The sequence below is a fragment of the Mobula hypostoma genome, chromosome 30 (genome assembly GCF_963921235.1).
Source record: "Mobula hypostoma chromosome 30, sMobHyp1.1, whole genome shotgun sequence".
Taxonomy (NCBI): domain Eukaryota; kingdom Metazoa; phylum Chordata; class Chondrichthyes; order Myliobatiformes; family Myliobatidae; genus Mobula; species Mobula hypostoma.
In genome coordinates, this window is record NC_086126.1 from 11,985,226 (window position 1) to 12,003,211 (window position 17,986).

General features: G+C 51.1%; 8 non-coding genes across 8 annotated transcripts; 4 read left to right on the forward strand and 4 right to left on the reverse strand.

Annotated features, from left to right (window-relative positions):
* Positions 1-632: 632 nt before the first annotated feature.
* On the reverse strand, positions 633-704 carry trnae-uuc (transfer RNA glutamic acid (anticodon UUC)). The gene has a single exon. It is a non-coding gene; the product is annotated as a tRNA-Glu (tRNA).
* A 1,677-nt stretch (positions 705-2,381) lies between these two features.
* On the reverse strand, positions 2,382-2,453 carry trnae-uuc (transfer RNA glutamic acid (anticodon UUC)). Its single transcript has one exon. It is a non-coding gene; the product is annotated as a tRNA-Glu (tRNA).
* Positions 2,454-4,259: 1,806 nt separating this feature from the next.
* On the reverse strand, positions 4,260-4,331 carry trnae-uuc (transfer RNA glutamic acid (anticodon UUC)). The gene has a single exon. It is a non-coding gene; the product is annotated as a tRNA-Glu (tRNA).
* A 2,056-nt stretch (positions 4,332-6,387) lies between these two features.
* trnae-uuc (transfer RNA glutamic acid (anticodon UUC)) lies at positions 6,388-6,459 on the forward strand. Its single transcript has one exon. It is a non-coding gene; the product is annotated as a tRNA-Glu (tRNA).
* A 2,652-nt stretch (positions 6,460-9,111) lies between these two features.
* Positions 9,112-9,183, forward strand: trnae-uuc (transfer RNA glutamic acid (anticodon UUC)). Its single transcript has one exon. It is a non-coding gene; the product is annotated as a tRNA-Glu (tRNA).
* A 3,575-nt stretch (positions 9,184-12,758) lies between these two features.
* Positions 12,759-12,830, reverse strand: trnae-uuc (transfer RNA glutamic acid (anticodon UUC)). Its single transcript has one exon. It is a non-coding gene; the product is annotated as a tRNA-Glu (tRNA).
* A 2,055-nt stretch (positions 12,831-14,885) lies between these two features.
* On the forward strand, positions 14,886-14,957 carry trnae-uuc (transfer RNA glutamic acid (anticodon UUC)). The gene has a single exon. It is a non-coding gene; the product is annotated as a tRNA-Glu (tRNA).
* A 2,652-nt stretch (positions 14,958-17,609) lies between these two features.
* Positions 17,610-17,681, forward strand: trnae-uuc (transfer RNA glutamic acid (anticodon UUC)). The gene has a single exon. It is a non-coding gene; the product is annotated as a tRNA-Glu (tRNA).
* Positions 17,682-17,986: the final 305 nt, after the last annotated feature.

Genomic DNA, 17,986 nt, shown 5'->3' on the forward strand with positions numbered 1-17,986 from the left:
TCCAAAGTCAGAGAACGCGAACGGTCAGATCTTGACGACCAACGCGCGGCCTCCTGTGAAATTCCACCTCATCTCTCCCTCTCTATTCTGAATGTGGGCCCTTTGGCCCCGGGGTGTATACTGCCAGTCTTTTCCTCCTTGGGTTGGTGAGACGGCAGCTAGTGGACTGACGTTAAGGGTGAAAGGTGAAATATTTTAGGGGGAACCTGAGGGGGAGGTTCCTCACTCACGGTGTGGTGAGAGTGTGGGACGAGCTGAAAGCGGATCTGGTGGATGAACGATAGATTGTAATGTTTAAGTAAAATTAGGACGGGTACACGGCGCTCATCGTTACCGGTGAAGGTAGATGGGACTAGGCAAAACAACACGCTGCCATTGATTAAAAGGGCCGATGGGCCTGATTCGGTTCTGCTGTGCTCTGTAAAGGATGCTGGGAGGATCCGAGCAGATTGGGTAGCGTCAGTAGAGTCAGAGGCGAATGGTCGACGTTTCGGATACAGAACCTCCAGCCTCTACAGACGCTGCACGACCCCCTGTACCTATTTTTATCTTTCATCAGTTCTTCTTGCACTTTACGAGAATAGAACCCGGCTTGCAGTCGTGGTGTCACCGTGTCGCCCTAAAACGTTTGCTTCCCATACCGGGAGTCGAACCCGGGCCGCCTGGGTGAAAACCAGGAATCCTAACCGCTAGACCATATGGGAGACGCTGAAATGCGATAGAGAGGATACATCGAAGGGATTTGACAGGCAACTTATTCACACGGAGGGTGGCGTGTGAACGTGAAAGGCTGCGTACAAAGACACCGTTTAAAAAACATTCTGACGTGGACAGGAAATGTTTCGAGAGAGACAAGCCAGAGCCAGGTAAAAGTAACTACTTCAGACAGACAACTTGCGCCGAACCCTCAAATTGGTCCTAAGGGCCTGTTCCCGTGTCCTCTGGCTCTGTCTTCCCGCTTTTTCCTCAAATACTCGAATTTCACTCACCGTCTCCGGCTCACCCGGCTTCTTCTGCCTCTCTCACTCTGCAAGCATTGAGGAAGCAGGCCATTCGGCCCTCCGAGTCGATACTAACCATCATTCTACTAGTCCAATCCAGCACATCACGGAAACCAGGCTCCCCTCTGTGAACTCCATCTGCAGTTCTCGCTGCCCCGGGAAAGCGGACATCAGAGTCAAAGATTCCTCCTGTCCCCGACATTCTCCCTTCTCTCCTTTCCCATCGGTCAGAAAATACAACAGACTGAAAGCACGTCCCATAAAACCATAACAAATTGGAGCAGATTAGGCCATTCAGCCTGTCGAGTCGGAACAGAGATTACACCGTGGCTGATTGTTATCCCTCTCAAGTCGGGTGTCCTGCCTTCTCCCCGCACCCTGGGACTCAGTTAGAAATGAAGTACATAGCAGCCGCCGTTTTAAGTAATAAATTCCCCTCCACAGTCAGCCGTGGCAATGAATTCCACAAATTCGCGGTCCTCTGGCACATTAAACCCAGCAGTAGCTGGTGTTATAACCAGCATTGTTGACCCTCCCACGTTACACCGGTTGCTCTCAGGAACACGTAGTGTTCCATCTACATCAGCTGTCCGGGACCTTCCGGAGATGCCTCGTGATCTGCCGAGTTCCTCCGGCATTTTCTGCCTTCTCTTGACATGGACCTTCCCCCGTCCCCCGCGCACAGCGCGCCCGCCGGTGAAGATCCACGCGCCAGAGTCAGAGATCGCGAACGGTGAAAGCCTCACGACCAAGGCGCGGCCTCCTGTGAAACTCCCCGTCATCTCTCTCTACAGGTACGCATTTCTATTCCGAATGTGGGTCCTCTGGTCCTAGACCCTCCACGGGGTGAATACTGGCAGGCTTTCCCCCTTGGGCTGGGTGAAACGGGAACTAGTGGTCTTATGTTAAGGGTGAAAGGTGAAATATTTAAGGGGGAACCTGAGGAGGAGGTTCCTCACTCACAGTGTGGTGAGAGCGTGGGACGAGCTGAAAGCGGATCTGGTGGATGCAAGGTAAATTGTAATGTTTAAGTAAAATTAGGACAGGTACACAGAGCTGTGTGTTACCGGTGCAGGTAGATGAGATTGGGCAAAACTCATTAAAGGGGCCGAAGGGCCTGGTTCTGTTCGGCAGTACTCTATAACGGGTGCTGGAAGGATCGTAGCAGACTGGTAAAAGTTAGGAGAGTCAAAGGCGAATAGTCGACGTTTCGGATACCGAATCTTCTGCCTCTACAGACTCTGCACGACCCCCTGTACCTTGTTTTTTTTTCTTTCATCTGCAGTTCCTTTTGCACTTTAGGGTAATAGAACCCGGGTAGCTGCTATGGCGTTACTCTACGCTGATCGGCGCGTTACCGTGTCGTCCTAAAACGTTTGCTTCCCACACCGGGAGTTGAACCCGGGCCGCCTGGGTGAAAACCAGGAATCCTAACCGCTAGACCATATGGGAGACGCTGAAAGACGATAGCGGGGATACTTCAAAGGGATTTGAGAGGCAACTTCTTCATACAGAGGCTGGCGTGTAAACGTGAAAGGCTGCGTACAATGACAATGTTTAAAACACTTTCGGACGTGGGCATAAAAGGTTTCGAAGGAGACAAGCCAAAGCTAGGCAAAAATAACTATTTCAGGTCGACAACTTGCGACGATCCCACAAATTGGACCCAAGCGCCTGTTTCCGTGTACTCAGGCTCTGTCTTCCCGCTTTTTCCTCAAACACTCTGCATTTCACTCACCGTCTCCAGCTCACCCGGCTCCCTCTGCCTCTCTCACCCCTTACACTCAGACAAGCACTGAGGAAACAAACCCTTCGGCCCTCCGAATCGATACTAACCGTCACTCAACCAGTACAATCCGGCACATCACGGAAACCAGGCTTCCCTCCACGAACTCCGTCCGCACTTCTCGCTGCCCCGGGAAAGCGGACATCAGAATCAAAGATTCTTCCTGCCCCGGACAATCTCTCTCCTCCCCTGTCCCATCGGGCAGAAGATACAAAAGACTGAAAACACGTCCCATAAAACCATAACACATTGGAGTAGATTAGGACATTCAGCCCATCGAGTCGGAGCAGATGTTACATCGTGGCTGATTATTATCTCTCTTAAATCCGGTCGTCTGCCTTCTCCCCGCACCCTTTGACCCCCGTTCCAATGAAGAACCTATCAATCTTCGCTTTCAATAATAACTTACCCTTCACAGTCAGCCGTGGCAACGAATTCCACAGATTATCTGTCCTCAGGCATATTAAACGCTGTGGTAGTTAGGTTAGATTGGATTATGAGGACACTCAGTCCTCTTTTATTGTCATTTAGAAATGCATGCATTAAAACTGATTCAACGTTCCTCCAGAATGATATCACAAAAAAAAGGACAAACTAAGACTAAAGCTGACAAAACTACATAATTATAACATATAGCTACAACGGTGCAAAGCAATGCTATAATTTGATAATGAGCAGACCATGGGCACGGTAAAAAAAAAAGTCTCAAAGTCCCGAAGTCTCAAATTTGGTGTCATAACCAGCATTGTCCGTGACCTTCCAACGTAAAAATAGTGCGTTACACTTATTGCCCTCAGGAACACGTACCATTCCATCTACATCAGCTGTCCGTCACCTTCTGGAGATGCTCCGTGATCTGCTGAGTTCCTCCGGCATTTAATGTCTTTTCTTGACGTGCACCTTCTCCCGTCCACCGCGCATACAGCAGCCGCCGGTGAAGATCTGCGCGCCAGAGTCAGAGACGGGAATGAGTGGTCTTATGTTAAGGGTGAAAGGTGAAATATTTAAGGGGTAACCTGAGCGGGAGGTTCCTCACTCACAGTGTGGTGAGAGTGTGGGACGAGCTGAAAGCGGACCTGGTGGATGACGATAGTTTGTAATATTTAAGTAAAATTAGGACAGGTACACGGAGCGCTATGCTACCGGTGCAGGTAGATGGGACTATGCAAAAGACCAGGCTGCTATGGATTAAACGGGCCGAAGGGCCTGGTTCTGTGCTGCTGTACCCTATAAAGGATGCTGGGAGGATCCTAGCAGATTAGGTAGCGTCAGTAGAGTCAAAGACGAATGGTCGAAGTTTCGGATACGGAAGCTCCTGCCTCCACAGACGCTGCCCGAACCCCTGTACCTTGTTTTTTTTTTCCATTCATCTGCAGTTTCTTTTGCACTTTACCGGAATAAAACCCGGGACGCTGAAATGCCGTTAACATTACGCTGACTGGCGCGTTACCGTGTCGCCCTAAAACTTTTGCTTCCCACACCGGGAGTCGAACCCGGGCCGCCTGGGTGAAAACCAGGAATCCTAACCGCTAGACCATATGGGAGGTGCTGAAAGACGATGGTGGAGATACTTCGAAGGGACTTGAGAAGCAACTTCTTCATACAGAGGGTGGTGTGCAAATGCAGCCAGATGGGTACAATAACAATGTTTAAAAGGCACATGCACATCTATATGAAAGGCTTCGAGGGAGACACGCCAAAGGCAGGGAAAACCAACTAATTCAGATAGAGAACTTGGTCGGATCCCACACGGTGGACCAAACAGCGTGTTCTCTGGCTCTGTCTTCCTGCTTTATCCTCAGACACTCTGCATTTCACTCACCGTCTCCGGCTCACCCGGCTTCCTCTGCCTCTCTGGTCTCTCAGACTGAGTCAAGCATCACGTAAACAAGCCCTTCGGTCATCCGAGTCCATCCGAAAGATCACTCAACCAGTCCAGTCCGGCACATTAGGTCGGGGGCTACCCAGACGGATTATAAGTTGTTGCTCATCCACCCTGAGGGTGGCCTCATCCTGGCCCAAAAGGAGGCCGAGGATCGACACGTCGGAACGGGAATTAGAATCAGAATTAAAATGCTTGTCACCGGGGAAGTCGCGCTTGTGGCTGATGGTGTGGGAACGCACTACGAAGCGCCCCCAGCCCCGATTTATGACTGACCTCACCAATGTAGAGGAGGCCGCATGGGGAGCACCGAACACAATAGACGACCCCAGCAGATTCACAGGTGTAGGGTTGCCTCAGCTGGAAGGGCAGCCTGCGGCCCTGAATGGAGGTGAGGGAGGAGGTTACTGGGCAGGTGTAGCACTTTGGCCGCTTGCAGGGACAAGAGCCGGGAGGGCGATTAGTGGGGAGGGACGAATGGACAAGGGAAACGCGGAGGGAGCGATCCGTGCAGAAAGCGGATGGTGGCGGGGGGGGGGGGGGGGCGCAGGTAAAGATATGTTTAGTGGTAGAATCGCTTTGGAGATGGCGGCCGCTGCGGAGGATAATGTGTTGGATGCGAAGGCTGATGGGGAGGTAGATAAGGACAAGAGGGACTCTATCACTATTACGGTGGCGACAGGATGCGGTGAGTGTGGATGTATGGGAATGGAGGAGATGCGGGTACGGGCAGCATTAATAGTTGGCGGGGGTGGGGGGGGACACCCAGTTCTTTAAAGAAAGAGGACATATTTGATGTCCCGGAGCGGAAAGCCGCGTCCTGGCAACAGTGCCGAAGAAACTGAGAAAAGAGGAGAGCATTTTCACAGGAGATAGGGTGGGAAGAGCTCGAGTCAAGATTACTGTGGAAACCAGTTGGTTTATAAAAACTGTCGGCAGACAGTTTGTCTCCGGAGATGGAGACAGAGAAATCGAAATAGGGGTGGAAGTCTCAGAGATGGACCAAGTGAAGGGGTGGAAGTTGGAGGCAAAGTTGATGAAATTGACGAGCTCAGCTTTGAAGCGTGAGGCAGCGCCAATGCAGCCGTCAATGTCCTCGATGCAGCGGAGGAAGAGTCGGGGAGTTTCACCGGGGAAGGCTCTAAGCATGGACTGTTCTACGTGGCCATCGGAGAGGCAGACGTAACTGGGGTCCGTGCGAGTGTCCATGGCTACTCTTCGAGTTGTGAAACACGGAAGGAGCCGAAGGAAAAAATATTCAGTCTGAGGACCAGTTCTACCAGACGGAGAAGGGTGGTGTTGGTGGTGGAGGGGCGGTTGGCTGGTTCTTTTTTCACGAAAGTAGCGGAGAGCTTCGAGACCTTGTTTTGATGGGTGGGTAGAAGAGTATATCGATGGTGAAGATGAGGTGGTCTTGTCCGGGGGGATTGAAAGTTAGCGAGGAGATCGAGGGCGGTAGAAGTTTGGCGGAGGCAGGTGGGAAGGGACTGTGCCACGGAGACTGGACTGGGATCGAGATAAGAGGACACGAGTTCTCAGTGGGGCTGGAACAGGCAGAAACAATCAGTCTACCCGAATAGTCCGGTTTGTCGGAGGTAGAAGTTAGTAGTGCGGGCTAAGGGAACTTGTTACTGGACCCAGCTAATACGCTTGCCACTTTGTGAAGAAATTCCCCTTCAATTTCCCTTGAAGCATCTCCGCTATCGCGTTTCAGCATCTCCCATATGGTCTAGCGGTTAGGATTCCTGGTTTTCACCCAGGCGGCCCGGGTTCGACTCCCGGTATGGGAAGCAAACGTTTTGGGGCGACACGGTAGCGTGACCGTCAGCAACAAGACGGGCAGAGAAAGAAAGCCGGGTGACCCGAGGACAGAGAACACAATGCCATTACTGCGACCCGGGTTCGATTCCCGAACCCAGTTTGTACGTTCACGCCGTGGCCGCGTGGGTTTCCTCGGAGCAAAGTTCCAGTTAGTGGGCAGGCTTTGTTGGCGCACATACGTAATGACTCTTGCAGCCAGGCCCGGCAGAACCCTCCTTGATCTGATTTGACGCCAATGTCGCCTTTCACTCCGTGTTTTGACCGACATGTGACAGATCCAGCCAATCTTTAAACCTACACCCTCGCTTGCAACCCTCGTCTTCTGGGGAGAGAAAAAGACTGAGACAATTCAATTTATGAATGAATTTATAAACCTCTATAAGGTCCCTCCTCAGTTCCCCCCTCGAGGGGAAACTGCCCCGACAATCCATCCGCTCCTTATAGCTTCAGACCTTCAGTCACTGAAACACCCAATGGTTTCCATGATCTCTACAGATTAATTGCATTCTTACAAGGATTCTGAGATGGGATGTCCTGAATCTTTTAAGACCATAAGACATAGGAACAGAATCAGACCATCTGGCCCATCTTGGTGAGACCACACCTGGAGTATTGTGTGCAGTTTTGGTCCCCTAATCTGAGGAAAGACATCTTTGCCATAGAGGGAGTACAAAGAAGGTTCACCAGATTGATTCCTGGGATGGCAGGTCTTTCATATGAAGAAAGACTGGATGAACTGGGCTTGTACTCGTTGGAATTTAGAAGATTGAGGGGGGATCTGATTGAAACGTATAAGATCCTAAAGGGATTGGACAGGCTAGATGCAGGAAGATTGTTCCCGATGTTGGGGAGGTCTAGAACGAGGGGTCACAGTTTGAGGATAGAGGGGAAGCCTTTTAGGACCGAGGTTAGGAAAAACTTCTTCACACAGAGAGTGGTGAATCTGTGGAATTCTCTGCCACAGCAAACTGTTGAGGCCAGTTCATTAGCTATGTTTAAAAGGAAGTTAGATATGGCCCTTGTGGCTACAGGGGTCAGGGGGTATGGAGGGAAGGCTGGGTTCTGAGTTGGATGATCAGCCATGATCATAATAAATGGCGGTGCAGGCTCGAAGGGCCGAATGGCCTACTCCTGCACCTATTTTCTATGTTTCTATGTTTCTATCTAGTCTGTTCCACCATTCCATCATGGCTGATTTATTATCCCTCTCAATCGCATTCTCCTGCATTCCCCCTTAACATTTGAAAACCTTATTAATAAAGAACCTATCAACAGCCGTCTGTGGCAATGGATTCCACAGATTCACCAGCCACTGGCTGAAGAAATTCCACCTCATCTCCGTTCTAAATGGACGTCCCTCTGTTCCGAGGCTGTGCCTTCTGGTTCTAGACTCCCCCATTATTGGAAACATCCTCTCCACATCCACTCTATCTGTGCCCTCTGGTCCTAGATACCCCCACTATTGGAAATATCCTCTCCACATCCACTCTATCTGTGCCCTCTGGTCCTAGACTCCCCCACTATGGGAAACATCCTCTCCATGTTTACTCTATCTAGTCCTTTCAATACTCTGAAAGCTCAAGGGGCAGGGAACAGAGTGGGTATGAGACCCGGGACAGTGTGTCCATATCACACCCACACCAAACTCGCCTTCTACTTCTTCGTCATCACCTTTCTCACCACCAGGGCTAAAAGGGCACACTCACCCCAGCCAAACCCTCACCCCGACCTTCTCGAACCTGACACTGCCTCTGCCTCCATCCCAAGTAACCCCTCCAGCACCCCAACCTACGCGTTCTCCTCTCTAGTCCGCGTCCTCTCCCCAACTCATGATCGCTCTCCATTTGACCTTTGCGTTTGACCTTAGTTCCCCTCTCCCAATCCCTCCCCACTCCCAATGCGGCCCATCTCACCCCCCCTCTCTCTCAGCCCTCTCCTCCTCTCCTTCCTTCTCCCTTTCATCTTTTCCCCTCCCCTTCCCGTTGCTCCTTCTCCGGAAATATAATAGTAGGAAAATAGGCCGTGCGGCCCATCTCATCCATGCTGACGAAGAATGCTATCCGCTCGAATCCCATGTGTCTGTATTTGGCCCAGACCCCTCACCTTTCCCATCCGTGTATCTGTCCAAAGTGCCTATTCAGTGTTGCTTGTACATTTGTCTCGGCAGACATTCCATAAGATATCATTAGGTCATGTGATATCGGAGCAGAATTAGGCCATTTGGCCCAGCGAGTCGGCTCCGCCATTTCATCACGGCTGATCCGTTTCCCCCCTCAACCCCAATTTCCTGCCTTTGCTCCATATCACTTCACGCCCTGACTAATCAAGTATCTTTCAGCCTTGAAAGTTTTTAAGGTTGTTATACCGGGGGGTGGGGGGGGGGCGGGGAGTGGTGATTGTGGGGATAAGCTCCCAATACCTATAAAGTGCTCCAATTGGCGTGCGTCTGTAACAGCCTTTGACAACCAAGTCCAATTCTTGGCCTTCCCGTGTGGTTTAGCTGCTAGGCCCGGCGGAACTGTTTCTACTGATCGACGCTCCCTACAACTAATATCAACCTTTGCCTTAAATAATCCAATGACATGGTCTCCACAGTATCTCCACTATCGCCTTTCAGCATCTCCCATATGGTCTAGCGGTTAGGATTCCTGGTTTTCACCCAGGTGGCCCGGGTTCGACTCCCGGTATGGGAACCAAACATTTTGGGGGCGATACAGGAAAGTACCGGTTAGCGTGTCGCCATTACACCGACCGGAGGTGTGACGGCAAAGGGCACGAGGGGCTGCAGATGCAAAAGAAACCAAGGTAGCCAGGGGGTCGTGAAGCGTCTGTGGAGGCAGGAGGTGCAGGAACCGGAGGCGTCGGCCCTCCCTCTTTGACTCTACTGACGCGACCCAACTGGCTGCGTTCCTCCCGGCATCCAGTTACAGAAACAGACCCTTCGGCCCATTTAGTTAGTGGCAGCCTGGTGTTCTGCCTAGTCCCATCTCCCTGCACTGGTAACACAGCCCTCCATATAACTATCCAAATTTCTCTTAAATGTTACAATTGAACCTACATCCACCAGGTGCGCTTTTATCTCCACCCCACGAGAGAAGAAATAATCCCTCAGGTTAAATATTTCACCTTTCACCCTTAAAATAAGACCACTAGTTCTCGTCGCACCCAGCCCGATGGAGGAAATGCTTTCCAGCATTCACCCCGCGGGAGGGTCTGGGATCAGGGGGCCCAACTTCGTAATAGACGTACGACCCTTCTAGAGCGGAGAGGAGGAGGGCTTTCGGAGGAGTGCGCGCATTCGCAGGGGCGATGAGCGAGCAACCCGCTCTGACCGGCAGCGCTCACCCGCACTCTCCGGCTCTGCTACGTAGATCTTCACCTGTGTCTGTGGTGGGCGGCGGAGTGTCCGGGTCAAGATGTTAACTCAGCAGATCAGGGATAATCTCCGGAAGGTCGCGGACAGCTGGTGTACACGGAACAGTCCGTGTTACTGCGGGGATTCGGATCCGGATTCGGGCCTGCCTCCCGGTTTTTATTGCACTGCCTTACTTCCCATTTTTCTATTTTCTATTTATGATTTATAATTAAAATTTTTAATATTTACTAATTTTAACTATTTTTAATATTTTTATTATTTAATATCTGTAATCCAGGGAGTGTGAGGCTAAGAATCAAATATCGCTGTGATGATTGTACGTTCTAGTACCAACTGTTTGGCGACAATAAAGTATAAAATATAAAGTATAAAGTATAAGTAACGCATCGTATTCACCGACGTACTTTCAGACTTCTGTATCTTCTGCCCGATGGGAAAGGGGAGAAGGGAGAATCTCCGGGGCAGGAGGGACCTTTGATTATGTTGTCCGCTTTCCCGGGGCAGCGAGAAGTACAGACGGAGTTCATGAATCCTGTGATGTGCTGGATTGAAGTGGTTAAGTGATGGCTAGTAGCGATTCGAGGGGCTGAAGGGCTTGTTTCCTTGAAACTTGACTAATTGTGAAGGGTGAGAGAGGCAGAGGGAGCCGGGTGAGCCGGAGAGTGTTTGAGGATAAAGCAGGAAGACAGACCCAGAAAACACGGGAACAGGCTATTCGCTCCATCTTGTGTATCCGACCAACACAGGCGAGGGCGAAGGTTTAAAGATTGGCTAGATCTGTCACATGCAGGTCGAAGGCGGCTTTGGCGTCAAATCAGATCGGGGGAGGGTTCTGTGGGCCTGGCTGCAACAGTCGTCACGTTACTAACCCGAACGATGCTCCCAAGAAACTCCCGCGGTCACGGCGAGTACAAACTCCTTTCGGGTCACTCGGGTCCCCATGTCACCCGGCTTTCTTTCTCCGCCCCTCTCGTTGCTGACGGTCACGCTACCATGTCGCCCCAAAACGCTTGCTTCCCACACCGGGAGTCGAACCCGGGCCGCCTGGGTGAAATCCAGGAATCCTAACCGCCAGACCATACGGGAGACGCTGAAAGACGATAGCGGGGATACTTCAAAGGGATTTGAGAGGCAACTTCTTCATACAGAGGCTGGCGTGTAAACGTGAAAGGCTGCGTACAATGACAATGTTTAAAACACTTTCGGACGTGGGCATAAAAGGTTTCGAAGGAGACAAGCCAAAGCTAGGCAAAAATAACTATTTCAGGTCGACAACTTGCGACGATCCCACAAATTGGACCCAAGCGCCTGTTTCCGTGTACTCAGGCTCTGTCTTCCCGCTTTTTCCTCAAACACTCTGCATTTCACTCACCGTCTCCAGCTCACCCGGCTCCCTCTGCCTCTCTCACCCCTTACACTCAGACAAGCACTGAGGAAACAAACCCTTCGGCCCTCCGAATCGATACTAACCGTCACTCAACCAGTACAATCCGGCACATCACGGAAACCAGGCTTCCCTCCACGAACTCCGTCCGCACTTCTCGCTGCCCCGGGAAAGCGGACATCAGAATCAAAGATTCTTCCTGCCCCGGACAATCTCTCTCCTCCCCTGTCCCATCGGGCAGAAGATACAAAAGACTGAAAACACGTCCCATAAAACCATAACACATTGGAGTAGATTAGGACATTCAGCCCATCGAGTCGGAGCAGATGTTACATCGTGGCTGATTATTATCTCTCTTAAATCCGGTCGTCTGCCTTCTCCCCGCACCCTTTGACCCCCGTTCCAATGAAGAACCTATCAATCTTCGCTTTCAATAATAACTTACCCTTCACAGTCAGCCGTGGCAACGAATTCCACAGATTATCTGTCCTCAGGCATATTAAACGCTGTGGTAGTTAGGTTAGATTGGATTATGAGGACACTCAGTCCTCTTTTATTGTCATTTAGAAATGCATGCATTAAAACTGATTCAACGTTCCTCCAGAATGATATCACAAAAAAAAGGACAAACTAAGACTAAAGCTGACAAAACTACATAATTATAACATATAGCTACAACGGTGCAAAGCAATGCTATAATTTGATAATGAGCAGACCATGGGCACGGTAAAAAAAAAAGTCTCAAAGTCCCGAAGTCTCAAATTTGGTGTCATAACCAGCATTGTCCGTGACCTTCCAACGTAAAAATAGTGCGTTACACTTATTGCCCTCAGGAACACGTACCATTCCATCTACATCAGCTGTCCGTCACCTTCTGGAGATGCTCCGTGATCTGCTGAGTTCCTCCGGCATTTAATGTCTTTTCTTGACGTGCACCTTCTCCCGTCCACCGCGCATACAGCAGCCGCCGGTGAAGATCTGCGCGCCAGAGTCAGAGACGGGAATGAGTGGTCTTATGTTAAGGGTGAAAGGTGAAATATTTAAGGGGTAACCTGAGCGGGAGGTTCCTCACTCACAGTGTGGTGAGAGTGTGGGACGAGCTGAAAGCGGACCTGGTGGATGACGATAGTTTGTAATATTTAAGTAAAATTAGGACAGGTACACGGAGCGCTATGCTACCGGTGCAGGTAGATGGGACTATGCAAAAGACCAGGCTGCTATGGATTAAACGGGCCGAAGGGCCTGGTTCTGTGCTGCTGTACCCTATAAAGGATGCTGGGAGGATCCTAGCAGATTAGGTAGCGTCAGTAGAGTCAAAGACGAATGGTCGAAGTTTCGGATACGGAAGCTCCTGCCTCCACAGACGCTGCCCGAACCCCTGTACCTTGTTTTTTTTTTCCATTCATCTGCAGTTTCTTTTGCACTTTACCGGAATAAAACCCGGGACGCTGAAATGCCGTTAACATTACGCTGACTGGCGCGTTACCGTGTCGCCCTAAAACTTTTGCTTCCCACACCGGGAGTCGAACCCGGGCCGCCTGGGTGAAAACCAGGAATCCTAACCGCTAGACCATATGGGAGGTGCTGAAAGACGATGGTGGAGATACTTCGAAGGGACTTGAGAAGCAACTTCTTCATACAGAGGGTGGTGTGCAAATGCAGCCAGATGGGTACAATAACAATGTTTAAAAGGCACATGCACATCTATATGAAAGGCTTCGAGGGAGACACGCCAAAGGCAGGGAAAACCAACTAATTCAGATAGAGAACTTGGTCGGATCCCACACGGTGGACCAAACAGCGTGTTCTCTGGCTCTGTCTTCCTGCTTTATCCTCAGACACTCTGCATTTCACTCACCGTCTCCGGCTCACCCGGCTTCCTCTGCCTCTCTGGTCTCTCAGACTGAGTCAAGCATCACGTAAACAAGCCCTTCGGTCATCCGAGTCCATCCGAAAGATCACTCAACCAGTCCAGTCCGGCACATTAGGTCGGGGGCTACCCAGACGGATTATAAGTTGTTGCTCATCCACCCTGAGGGTGGCCTCATCCTGGCCCAAAAGGAGGCCGAGGATCGACACGTCGGAACGGGAATTAGAATCAGAATTAAAATGCTTGTCACCGGGGAAGTCGCGCTTGTGGCTGATGGTGTGGGAACGCACTACGAAGCGCCCCCAGCCCCGATTTATGACTGACCTCACCAATGTAGAGGAGGCCGCATGGGGAGCACCGAACACAATAGACGACCCCAGCAGATTCACAGGTGTAGGGTTGCCTCAGCTGGAAGGGCAGCCTGCGGCCCTGAATGGAGGTGAGGGAGGAGGTTACTGGGCAGGTGTAGCACTTTGGCCGCTTGCAGGGACAAGAGCCGGGAGGGCGATTAGTGGGGAGGGACGAATGGACAAGGGAAACGCGGAGGGAGCGATCCGTGCAGAAAGCGGATGGTGGCGGGGGGGGGGGGGGGCGCAGGTAAAGATATGTTTAGTGGTAGAATCGCTTTGGAGATGGCGGCCGCTGCGGAGGATAATGTGTTGGATGCGAAGGCTGATGGGGAGGTAGATAAGGACAAGAGGGACTCTATCACTATTACGGTGGCGACAGGATGCGGTGAGTGTGGATGTATGGGAATGGAGGAGATGCGGGTACGGGCAGCATTAATAGTTGGCGGGGGTGGGGGGGGACACCCAGTTCTTTAAAGAAAGAGGACATATTTGATGTCCCGGAGCGGAAAGCCGCGTCCTGGCAACAGTGCCGAAGAAACTGAGAAAAGAGGAGAGCATTTTCACAGGAGATAGGGTGGGAAGAGCTCGAGTCAAGATTACTGTGGAAACCAGTTGGTTTATAAAAACTGTCGGCAGACAGTTTGTCTCCGGAGATGGAGACAGAGAAATCGAAATAGGGGTGGAAGTCTCAGAGATGGACCAAGTGAAGGGGTGGAAGTTGGAGGCAAAGTTGATGAAATTGACGAGCTCAGCTTTGAAGCGTGAGGCAGCGCCAATGCAGCCGTCAATGTCCTCGATGCAGCGGAGGAAGAGTCGGGGAGTTTCACCGGGGAAGGCTCTAAGCATGGACTGTTCTACGTGGCCATCGGAGAGGCAGACGTAACTGGGGTCCGTGCGAGTGTCCATGGCTACTCTTCGAGTTGTGAAACACGGAAGGAGCCGAAGGAAAAAATATTCAGTCTGAGGACCAGTTCTACCAGACGGAGAAGGGTGGTGTTGGTGGTGGAGGGGCGGTTGGCTGGTTCTTTTTTCACGAAAGTAGCGGAGAGCTTCGAGACCTTGTTTTGATGGGTGGGTAGAAGAGTATATCGATGGTGAAGATGAGGTGGTCTTGTCCGGGGGGATTGAAAGTTAGCGAGGAGATCGAGGGCGGTAGAAGTTTGGCGGAGGCAGGTGGGAAGGGACTGTGCCACGGAGACTGGACTGGGATCGAGATAAGAGGACACGAGTTCTCAGTGGGGCTGGAACAGGCAGAAACAATCAGTCTACCCGAATAGTCCGGTTTGTCGGAGGTAGAAGTTAGTAGTGCGGGCTAAGGGAACTTGTTACTGGACCCAGCTAATACGCTTGCCACTTTGTGAAGAAATTCCCCTTCAATTTCCCTTGAAGCATCTCCGCTATCGCGTTTCAGCATCTCCCATATGGTCTAGCGGTTAGGATTCCTGGTTTTCACCCAGGCGGCCCGGGTTCGACTCCCGGTATGGGAAGCAAACGTTTTGGGGCGACACGGTAGCGTGACCGTCAGCAACAAGACGGGCAGAGAAAGAAAGCCGGGTGACCCGAGGACAGAGAACACAATGCCATTACTGCGACCCGGGTTCGATTCCCGAACCCAGTTTGTACGTTCACGCCGTGGCCGCGTGGGTTTCCTCGGAGCAAAGTTCCAGTTAGTGGGCAGGCTTTGTTGGCGCACATACGTAATGACTCTTGCAGCCAGGCCCGGCAGAACCCTCCTTGATCTGATTTGACGCCAATGTCGCCTTTCACTCCGTGTTTTGACCGACATGTGACAGATCCAGCCAATCTTTAAACCTACACCCTCGCTTGCAACCCTCGTCTTCTGGGGAGAGAAAAAGACTGAGACAATTCAATTTATGAATGAATTTATAAACCTCTATAAGGTCCCTCCTCAGTTCCCCCCTCGAGGGGAAACTGCCCCGACAATCCATCCGCTCCTTATAGCTTCAGACCTTCAGTCACTGAAACACCCAATGGTTTCCATGATCTCTACAGATTAATTGCATTCTTACAAGGATTCTGAGATGGGATGTCCTGAATCTTTTAAGACCATAAGACATAGGAACAGAATCAGACCATCTGGCCCATCTTGGTGAGACCACACCTGGAGTATTGTGTGCAGTTTTGGTCCCCTAATCTGAGGAAAGACATCTTTGCCATAGAGGGAGTACAAAGAAGGTTCACCAGATTGATTCCTGGGATGGCAGGTCTTTCATATGAAGAAAGACTGGATGAACTGGGCTTGTACTCGTTGGAATTTAGAAGATTGAGGGGGGATCTGATTGAAACGTATAAGATCCTAAAGGGATTGGACAGGCTAGATGCAGGAAGATTGTTCCCGATGTTGGGGAGGTCTAGAACGAGGGGTCACAGTTTGAGGATAGAGGGGAAGCCTTTTAGGACCGAGGTTAGGAAAAACTTCTTCACACAGAGAGTGGTGAATCTGTGGAATTCTCTGCCACAGCAAACTGTTGAGGCCAGTTCATTAGCTATGTTTAAAAGGAAGTTAGATATGGCCCTTGTGGCTACAGGGGTCAGGGGGTATGGAGGGAAGGCTGGGTTCTGAGTTGGATGATCAGCCATGATCATAATAAATGGCGGTGCAGGCTCGAAGGGCCGAATGGCCTACTCCTGCACCTATTTTCTATGTTTCTATGTTTCTATCTAGTCTGTTCCACCATTCCATCATGGCTGATTTATTATCCCTCTCAATCGCATTCTCCTGCATTCCCCCTTAACATTTGAAAACCTTATTAATAAAGAACCTATCAACAGCCGTCTGTGGCAATGGATTCCACAGATTCACCAGCCACTGGCTGAAGAAATTCCACCTCATCTCCGTTCTAAATGGACGTCCCTCTGTTCCGAGGCTGTGCCTTCTGGTTCTAGACTCCCCCATTATTGGAAACATCCTCTCCACATCCACTCTATCTGTGCCCTCTGGTCCTAGATACCCCCACTATTGGAAATATCCTCTCCACATCCACTCTATCTGTGCCCTCTGGTCCTAGACTCCCCCACTATGGGAAACATCCTCTCCATGTTTACTCTATCTAGTCCTTTCAATACTCTGAAAGCTCAAGGGGCAGGGAACAGAGTGGGTATGAGACCCGGGACAGTGTGTCCATATCACACCCACACCAAACTCGCCTTCTACTTCTTCGTCATCACCTTTCTCACCACCAGGGCTAAAAGGGCACACTCACCCCAGCCAAACCCTCACCCCGACCTTCTCGAACCTGACACTGCCTCTGCCTCCATCCCAAGTAACCCCTCCAGCACCCCAACCTACGCGTTCTCCTCTCTAGTCCGCGTCCTCTCCCCAACTCATGATCGCTCTCCATTTGACCTTTGCGTTTGACCTTAGTTCCCCTCTCCCAATCCCTCCCCACTCCCAATGCGGCCCATCTCACCCCCCCTCTCTCTCAGCCCTCTCCTCCTCTCCTTCCTTCTCCCTTTCATCTTTTCCCCTCCCCTTCCCGTTGCTCCTTCTCCGGAAATATAATAGTAGGAAAATAGGCCGTGCGGCCCATCTCATCCATGCTGACGAAGAATGCTATCCGCTCGAATCCCATGTGTCTGTATTTGGCCCAGACCCCTCACCTTTCCCATCCGTGTATCTGTCCAAAGTGCCTATTCAGTGTTGCTTGTACATTTGTCTCGGCAGACATTCCATAAGATATCATTAGGTCATGTGATATCGGAGCAGAATTAGGCCATTTGGCCCAGCGAGTCGGCTCCGCCATTTCATCACGGCTGATCCGTTTCCCCCCTCAACCCCAATTTCCTGCCTTTGCTCCATATCACTTCACGCCCTGACTAATCAAGTATCTTTCAGCCTTGAAAGTTTTTAAGGTTGTTATACCGGGGGGTGGGGGGGGGGCGGGGAGTGGTGATTGTGGGGATAAGCTCCCAATACCTATAAAGTGCTCCAATTGGCGTGCGTCTGTAACAGCCTTTGACAACCAAGTCCAATTCTTGGCCTTCCCGTGTGGTTTAGCTGCTAGGCCCGGCGGAACTGTTTCTACTGATCGACGCTCCCTACAACTAATATCAACCTTTGCCTTAAATAATCCAATGACATGGTCTCCACAGTATCTCCACTATCGCCTTTCAGCATCTCCCATATGGTCTAGCGGTTAGGATTCCTGGTTTTCACCCAGGTGGCCCGGGTTCGACTCCCGGTATGGGAACCAAACATTTTGGGGGCGATACAGGAAAGTACCGGTTAGCGTGTCGCCATTACACCGACCGGAGGTGTGACGGCAAAGGGCACGAGGGGCTGCAGATGCAAAAGAAACCAAGGTAGCCAGGGGGTCGTGAAGCGTCTGTGGAGGCAGGAGGTGCAGGAACCGGAGGCGTCGGCCCTCCCTCTTTGACTCTACTGACGCGACCCAACTGGCTGCGTTCCTCCCGGCATCCAGTTACAGAAACAGACCCTTCGGCCCATTTAGTTAGTGGCAGCCTGGTGTTCTGCCTAGTCCCATCTCCCTGCACT